Source organism: Musa acuminata, chromosome BXJ1-11 (assembly GCF_036884655.1).
Source record: "Musa acuminata AAA Group cultivar baxijiao chromosome BXJ1-11, Cavendish_Baxijiao_AAA, whole genome shotgun sequence".
NCBI classification, from domain to species: Eukaryota; Viridiplantae; Streptophyta; class Magnoliopsida; order Zingiberales; family Musaceae; genus Musa; species Musa acuminata.
In genome coordinates this window covers 28,083,849-28,093,757 of record NC_088337.1, presented here as the reverse complement: position 1 = coordinate 28,093,757, position 9,909 = coordinate 28,083,849, and positions in this window count along the sequence as shown.

Sequence of the window (9,909 nt, the reverse complement as noted above, 5' to 3'; positions counted from 1 at the left end):
CATAGGCTAGAGTCTTTGCTTGCCCTTCCTATTCTCCTCTCCCTCTCCACCTCAGAGTAGGCCTGGAGTTTTGAGGAGCGTCGTCGCAGCCCTGCTGTGTGGATCACCGCTAGAGAGGAGGACGCTTGACCTCCTTCACCCTCTCCTAAGGATCTGCAAGGAAACAGGGATATACGATCTCCCTAGGTAACACAATCTCTATACGCAGTTTTGTGTTTTTGCGGATTTTTCGCACCAATCTTCGCACGACGACGAACATCTTTTTGGGAATCGGGGATTTTTGTTTTCTTGTTCTTCCGCTGCGCATATGATGTCGCCCCCAATGATTTCCCAACAGTGGTATCAGAGCCAGGTTGTTCGTGCGAATGATTGGTTTTGAACTGCGTGTGTTGTGTTTAGGAAGAAAATTGACGTCAAAATCGTTGACGCAAAAGCGAGGAAGGGCAGCAACAGTTGCTACCCTCGATCTGCATGCCTGCAGCCACCTGCAGCGGCAGCCGCAGTCGCAGCCAGGCAGCACAGCGCCGGCGCATGCGCAAGCGCTGTGCCTGCAGCAGCCGGCCGGCGGCCTGCTTGAAGCAGGCTTGCGGCCGGCGGGGCTGGCAGCGCGGGCTGAGGCACCGCAGGGCAGCGCCGCGGGCAGAGGCGCCGCGGGGCAGTAGCGCGGGCTGAGGCACCGCAGGGCAGCGGCGCCTGTGGCCGCTGCTCCCACGGGCAAAAACCCCGCAGGGGCGGCCGCCAGCGAGGCAGCACCGCCTGCGGGCGCTGCCTCGCCGGCAGAACTGCCCGCGGAGGCGGCGACGCCCGCAGGCGAGGGCAGCGCCCCGCCCCTCGCCGCACAGGCCGCCGCCGGCAGGGTGGCGGCGGCGGCAGCAGCGAAAAGGGCATTAGGGTTTTCTGGGAAAAAGACAGTTTTGCCCCTCGGAATTTGAGAAATTCCAGTTTCTGTCTTTTGTCCAAATTACGAAAATACCCTTAGGAATTGAGAAATTCCCTACATGTCCCTGATTTCAGAAAAATATTAATTAATTAAAAGGTTTAGTTGATTATTATTTTTTATTATTATCTAGTAGTCCTACATGATGATGATTATTTATACATGTGATGTATGATGTGTGGACGGATGATCATGGACCGTGTGATGTGTGTACTTGTGATTATTATTATTGAGGTCTGCGAACCTCTATTATATTTCTCGTTTATTGTCGGGCCTGCGTGCCTGTGATTAAGTTGTAATCACATGAGGAGGCGCAGCGGGAGCGTGGATGCGACAGCAGGACCCACGAGACGGACGATCGTGATGCATGGAGATGCATCAAGATGTCGACGAAACCGACGAGGACGAGATGGACGATCACAGGGCATGGAGATGCACCGTTGCACACATAGATCTTGATGTGAGTGATTAGGCCTACTGGCTCGGGCCTAATCATATTAGGTTGTGGTCCATGATCATCTGATGTGATTGATTATACACATACTAGATATGTATATATATTTGCATGCGATGTAGATATATATTAAATATGTATATGTGTGACATGTCATATTAGGAGACCAAATTATAGAAACATCTCTCGATAATATTAAGTCGGTAAACGTGAGGCAATTAGATTGACCCACGTGGCCTTCCATCGTTATGAGTAGGAACCGAATCCCGGTGTAGGTTGAGTTGGTCGAGTCCCTCGAGACTCACCTATATCGCGATTCGCTATCTTGCTTACGACATAGAGATGTCACCGGTGACCTGAGGACATGGTATGCTTGGTCGAGTCCCTCGAGGGTATATCATCAAATCAGACTCATCTTGTAACGAAGGTGTTGACTTAACCGAGCATCATGGTTGGTCGAGTCCCTCGAGGCCATGGTGATTCGGAGGCTGAACAGGACGGGAATCACAAGGAGTTGTGATCGGTAAGAGTTGCCTACCTTTTAGGCTTAGTGTGATTGGTCGAGTCCCTCGAGGTTACACTAAGACGCTGATTGGATCCTGATCCCCACTAGAAGTCTGCCGGAGACTTCCGTTTCACGTGCTGAGGGTGTCGCGTGACTCGTTAGTAAAATAGTGGGAGCATATTAAGATAGAAGTCCATATCTTGATAGTTTATCTCTTGCAAAATCTGCATGTTATTCATTTTTGCTACATCTTTATTTTCAGAAAATGTCGCTTTCAAATCCCTTACGTGGCATACTTGATGTCAACCGCCTCACTGGTCCAAATTATACGGATTGGCTCCGTAACTTGAGAATTGTTCTCACAGCGGAGAAAATCGTGTACGTCCTTGATACAGTGATGCCTACGCCCGAAGAAGGGGCAAACGAGGATGAGATCGCTCGCTACGTGAAGTACATTGATGACTCCACTCTTGCTCAGTGCTATATGTTGGGCTCTATGACTCCAGAGTTACAGAGACAACATGAAAAGATGGATGCCAGATCCATTCTCCTACATGTCCGTAAATTGTTTGAGGAACAGGGAAGGACTCAACGATATGAGATATCCAAGAGCCTTTTCCGGATGACTGAGGGGACACCGGTTCAGAACCATGTCCTAAAGATGATTGAGTGGATAGAGAAACTCACAGGTCTAGGAATGGTCCTAGAGGATAACTTGTGTGTGGACATTGTGCTTCAGTCCCTACCAGATTCCTTTTCACAGTTCATAATGAATTTTAATATGAACAAGCTTGAGGTGACTCTCCCAGAGCTCCTCAATATGTTGAGGGAGGCAGAGAGTACTATTAAGAAAGAGAAGCCAGTTCTCTACACTGGTGAGACCAGAAAGAAAAGGAAAGCAGAAAGGTCCCTTAAGAAGGGAAAGGGCAAGGGCAAACAAGGTAAAGCAAAGGTTGCTAAGAAAGACCCAACAAAGGACAAAGGCCAGTGCTTCCACTGTGGTAAAGATGAGCACTGGAAGAGAAACTGCAAAGAGTACCTTGCAGAAAGGGCGAAACAAAAGCTTGATGAAGCTTCACGTACATTCATGATCAGTCTCCATTTGTCAGACTCTTATGATAACACATGGGTATTAGATACCGGTAGTGCTTATCATATATGCAATTCGTTGCAGGTTCTGGCAAGGCCTAGGAGACTAGAGAGAGGCGAGATGGACCTAAAGATGGGTAATGGAGCAAAAGTTGCTGTATTAGCTGTTGGCGAGGTCGCTCTACATCTGCCTAGTGGAGCTTTTATTGCATTAGATGCATGTTATTTTGTTCCTTCTATTATCAAAAACATTATTTCCATTTCATGTTTAACAGTTAGTGGATATAAATTTGTTTTTGAGAACAATGGTTGTTCGATATTATTAGATGATAAGATCATCACGAAAGGAACATTGCATAATGGTTTATTTATGTTAGACACCACTCCACATATCATGAATGTAAATGTGTCTAAGAGGAAACGAGATGAGGTGAACAATGCATCCCTGTGGCATTGTAGGCTAGGTCACATCCATGGAAGAAGGATTCAAAAGTTGCTAAATGATGGATATTTAGATCCATTCGACTATGTGTCATATGCAACTTGTGAGCCTTGCATTCGTGGAAAACTGACCAACTCTCCATTTAGTGGAACTGGAGAGAGAGCCACTGAGTTGTTGGAACTCATACATAGTGATGTATGTGGACCCATGTCAACTCATGCCCTTGGAGGTTACTCCTACTTCATTACATTTACTGATGATTTCTCAAGGTATGGATATGTGTACTTAATGAAGTACAAGTCCGAGGCCTTTGAGAAATTCAGAGAGTATAAGAATGAGGTGGAGAACCAGACTGGAAAGAGTATCAAAACTCTTCGATCAGATCGAGGAGGTGAGTACTTAAGTACAGAGTTTACTCACTTCCTCAAGGACCATGGGATATTATCCCAATGGACACCTCCTTATACACCTCAGCTCAATGGTGTCTCTGAAAGGAGAAATCGTACATTATTAGATATGGTACGGTCCATGATGAGTTTCGCTGACCTACCCATCTCATTCTGGGGATATGCCCTAGAAACCGCAGCTTACCTTCTGAACAGAGTTCCAACTAAGTCGGTAGTGTCTACACCATATGAGATATGGAAAGGGAAGAAGCCTGATCTTAAGGTTGTTAAGATTTGGGGCTGTTCTGCCCATGTTAAAAGACACAACCCCGATAAGTTAGATTCAAGGACAGAGCGATGCAAATTTGTGGGATACCCCAAGGAAACTTGTGGGTATTATTTCTATCATCTCGAGGACCAAAAGGTCTTTGTAGCTAAGAGAGCAGTGTTCCTTGAGAAGGAACACATTCTTGGCGGAGACAGTGGGAGAATGATAGAGTTGAGCGAAGTTAGGGAACCAAGCTCAAGCACCACTCTACAGCCCGAGTCTGTTCAGGTACCTAATACACAAGTATCAACTTTACGCAGGTCTGATAGAGTATCCCATCCTCCTGAGAGATATGTGGGACATATTAGAGCAGAGGATGTAGAGGATATTGATCCTCAGACCTACGAGGAGGCTATTATGAGTATAGACTCCGGGAAGTGGAAAGAAGCCATGAATTCTGAGATGGATTCTATGTACTCCAATAAGGTTTGGAACCTAGTTGATGCACCCGAAGGTATTGTACCCATCGGTTGCAAGTGGATCTTTAAGAAAAAGATCGGAGTAGATGGAAAGGTAGAGACCTATAAAGCAAGGCTAGTGGCTAAGGGGTATCGTCAAAGGCAAGGTGTTGACTACGACGAAACTTTCTCACCCGTAGCAATGCTAAAATCCATCAGAATTCTATTGGCTATTGCAGCACACTATGATTATGAGATCTGGCAGATGGATGTGAAAACCGCATTCCTCAACGGGAACCTGGAGGAGGAGGTGTATATGATGCAACCTGAGGGATTCGTGTCCAAGAACTGCCCAGATAAGGTGTGTAGGTTGCTTAGATCCATTTATGGACTAAAGCAAGCTTCCCGAAGTTGGAACATAAGATTTGATGAGGCAATCAGATCTTATGACTTCGTTAAGAACGAAGATGAGCCTTGTGTATACAGAAAGGTAAGTGGGAGCGCTATTACCTTTTTGGTATTATATGTGGATGACATCCTCATCATTGGGAATGACATAGGAATGCTATCCACAGTAAAGGCTTGGTTATCTAGACACTTCTCCATGAAGGACTTAGGAGAAGCATCTTATATCTTGGGGATTAGAATCTATAGAGATAGATCCAAAAGGATGCTTGGCTTGTCCCAGTCCAGGTACATAGAAACTATTGTCAAAAGGTTTGGCATGGAAAATTCCAAGAGAGGTCTCATACCGATGAGACATGGGATATCGCTTTCTACGAGTATGTCCCCAAAGACTCTAGAAGAAAGGGCGAACATGGATATGATACCTTATGCCTCAGCAATAGGGTCTATCATGTATGCCATGCTATGTACTAGGCCTGATATAGCGCATGCTCTGAGTGTCACGAGCAGGTATCAGGCAGATCCAGGCTTGGAGCACTGGAAAGCAGTAAAGTGTATCCTTAAGTACTTGAGAAGGACTAAGGATCTTTTACTAGTATATGGAGGTAATAGCCTTAAGGTTGAAGGCTTAACTGACTCAAGTTTTCAGTCTGATGTCGATGATAGCAAGTCGAATTCAGGGTATATGAACACCTTGAATGGAGGAGCAGTGTGCTGGAAGAGTTCCAAGCAAGATACCACTGCTGACTCGACCACAGAGGCAGAGTACATTGCTGCATCAGATGCAGCAAAGGAGGGAGTCTGGTTGAAAAGTTCATCACAGATTTGGGAGTCGTGCCGGATAGTGAGGAGCCGATCTCCCTATATTGCGACAACTATGGGGTGATTACTCAAATAAGGGAACCCGGGTCTCATCAGAAATCTAAGCATGTTCTGAGGAGGTTCCACCTTATCAGAGAGATCGTGACCCGAGGAGATGTAGCAGTGGAAAAAGTTCCATCCGAAGATAACATTGCAGATCCACTGACAAAGCCGTTGTCTCAGATTGTCTTTGAGCATCACAGGGGTCTGATGGGGATCAGACACATAGGTGATTGGCTTTAGGTCAAGTGGGAGATTGCTAGTCATAGGTGCCCAGCAAGCCAATCACGTGAGTGATGGCACGTGTGACTTGATACAGAATCTTTTTGCTTATTATATTTTGGCGTATATCACTTTATAACTATTGCATAAATGCATATATATTGTGATGTCCTTGGATTTGTGCAATGGGAATCGGATCGTGATGAGATCACGATAATGAGATCGATTCACCTTTAAATACATATCCTAAATAATCCCGGTCATAGGTTACTCGAGAGGGACATCGTGATAACCGGATAGACTGGTGTGCTGTATACCCGTCCATATGATGGATGCAGCTGGTCTCATAGCTGCTCGTGTAGGGACACTAGGGATACAGTACAGGTGCTCATTGGAGAATGAGTTCACTGATTGATCCGCTTACGGAATGCTGGATGGTTGATGATGCCTTATTGTCAGACAGCGATTCCATAGTCCTAGTGGTGTATCTGGTCCTTAGACTTGAGACACCAAGGATGTCCTGTATGAGTGCTCCACTCTTTGATACCAGACTTATAGGTTTGACTGTTCTCAGATCTAGTACAGCTGGTCATTGGGAGTGGTAGTCGACCTTACGAGGGCTATTGAGTGTCGACAGAGGATCATCCACTCTCGGCGTCATGAGAGGAATATCCTATGTGTTTTTGCTCAGACAAATCCCTGGCCAGGGTCATTCGGGTTGAGAGAGAAAGAGTTCTCCGGGAGAATCCGATTAGAGCGAGACTCGAGTAGAAACCGTATGGGTCTGACAGTACCATGCTCGATATACGGTCTCTGGGATATTAGATGGATGAGGGACTATAGGTACATGGTAACTGAGGACAGACAGGTCCAATGGATTGGATTCCCCTGTATCGTCTGGGGACTACGGCGTAGTGGCCTAGTACTTCCGTAGTCGATGAGTCGAGTGAATTATTACAGAGATAATAATTCACTAAGTTAGAAGGAGTTCTGACAGGTATGACTCACGGCCAGCTCGATATTGGGCCTAGAGGGTCACACACATATGGTAGGCATTGCGATGAGTAGAGGTTCGGATATGAGATATCCGACGGAGCCCTTGTCTTATTGGATGCAGATCCAATACCCACTAGGGAAAGGACCCATTAGGGTTTTGACACGGGATCTCTATAAATAGGAGGGATTCACAGCCTCATAGGCTAGAGTCTTTGCTTGCCCTTCCTATTCTCCTCTCCCTCTCCACCTCAGAGTAGGCCTGGAGTTTTGAGGAGCGTCGTCGCAGCCCTGCTGTGTGGATCACCGCTAGAGAGGAGGACGCTTGACCTCCTTCACCCTCTCCTAAGGATCTGCAAGGAAACAGGGATATACGATCTCCCTAGGTAACACAATCTCTATACGCAGTTTTGTGTTTTTGCGGATTTTTCGCACCAATCTTCGCACGACGACGAACATCTTTTTGGGAATCGGGGATTTTTGTTTTCTTGTTCTTCCGCTGCGCATATGATGTCGCCCCCAATGATTTCCCAACAACTTGTGCAAAGGGCTCAATGACTACTATCTTAGTCCTTAAGAGGGCTTTAAGGTGAGGGTTGCTCTATTAAACAATAAGGGTTGGAAGGAGCATTTTTTATTCGTAGGGATTGATTGAGATTAGGGCTTTATCCTTAACTACTTGACACATCCCATAGATAATAGCCTTTTTACTAACCCTTGAGGAGTGCTTTGACCGTAGGAGATACTCTCCTCTTTAGAGGTGATCTAAAAATTGAACGAGGACTAGCTAGTCGATGCAGATCTCAACTTGTCTCCTTGGAATACGATCTGAACCCTCCTTCTCCAATGCTTTATATATTTGATCCATGACTTAGTTTTTTAGACTTTTATATGAATGGACCTTCGAGCAATAAAAAGATAGGGAGCTATATATTGCAGGAGTGTTAATCTACCGAACCACTCAATAAGAGTTCAAGCGAGGATGCTCCACCCTTCAACCTATAGTACCTTCACTCATGAGAGGCAACAACTAACATTCCTGATACTTGGTGTATCTATCTTGACACAGACCCCCATATAGTACTAGTATCTATTCAATGACCCAAGCCTCTATTATTCAGTGGGAACCTTAACCGATATGCACTTTCCAACCGCGGTCATCCTAAATATCACTTAACAAGTGTAGACATTATTGGAAATGATGCAAACTGTGGCCCACTAACATCCTTTATTATGGTGATTGATATAAGTAACTATACTGACATCCTCTATTATGATATTGTTTAGACACAAGGTTTAACGACTAACGATCTTACCCTAATAGCCTTTTCCTTGATGAGGTTCACTAAATACTATCTCTCCCCTCGAGATTGTTTTCCTGCACATCACATTCAAAGTCGAGCCTCACATCATATTCAGAGTTGAGCCTTACTCCAAGATGAATCCGACCAAGTTATTGATAGTGGATATACCATCAGTGTTTAATACATGTCGTAGATCGATCGATATTGAACAGACTGTGCGTAATGGTGCTAACTTGGGCTTTAGTGAACCCCAAGTTATTACTATCTTGTCGCTCTTCCTATATGTAGTGGTGCCACCATTAGGATAGTGGCACCAAAATGTTATGAGAAAAATTAATGATGCCTAAGGAAGTTTGATGTGGTTTGGGTCGGCATGCCTAAGAGGAGTGAGGTGGTTGCTAATGTTTATAAAACTCTTTGAGGGCTAAGGTGGATCCACTAATGTATTTTGACGATGACATGCATGACGATTAAAATTGAGTAGGTTTTTCAACTTGAGCTTGATGCTTAAGTTAGTCCCAACATGCATAAGCAAATTTAGAAAAAACAAAAACAACTAATCTCAAATACAACTAATCTCCAATACTATATAAAATGTAGCCTTTTATATTAGGCAAAAGAGGATAAATATTCTATGAAATATTATTTAGAGAATAATCGATGATCATCCATTTTGGGTTGATAGCCACATGGATAGACCAGGAGATATGTTTTGTCTTCTTTATATCAATAAGATTGTCATATATACAATCATGTATCGAATTATCATTGGTCGAGAAGATTATATATGAATATACATTAATTTTTTTTTCAAAAGTTGCATCTTTTTCTTAAATCTCGAAAGAACCCAATGATAAGATATCCGTCTCAGGTAAATCAATCATAAGTCAGTACGTTGGCTGAATTGATTCATTTATAATATTTTTTATAGGGTTATAGTGAGTTTTAGATATGTAAAAGATATTCTAACTCTATTAAAAAATAATATAAAATTAAAATTTTATTATTATTTTCCAAACCAATAAGAATATAATCATTATTTATTAGTTATAATATTTTTCTCTAAGTTTCCGTAGAGGTGAAGTCCATTTTTTTGCATATTTTTATTCTAAAACTAATACAAATATGTATTTAAAACCCTAAAATAATTTATAAAACTTTAATAAATAAAATAATCAATGTTGGTAAGAATTTGAATAAAGTTATAATATTTTTAGTTCAATAATAAAGAAAAAGCTAACCGATTCGATTGAACTAAGATACTGTAGTCCTATTCAAAAGTAGTTTAGTCTAATTAGTTCAATCTAATTGGGTTTCGATGAGCAACTTAAAAATTAAATCCTTCAATTATTAGTGAGGTTATTTCTGACATTTTAAGACACCATAAGCCGGAAACGACAATGCCGAAATAAATCTAAAACTTAAACCTTTTTTTCGAGAAATCGCTATTCAATATATATATATATATATATATATATATATATATATATATATTCTTTTAATCTCAAAAATATATTTTGATAAAGGACATTAAGTCTTTAACCCTTTTCATCGATGATCGACTAATTCATAGGATGAACCGATT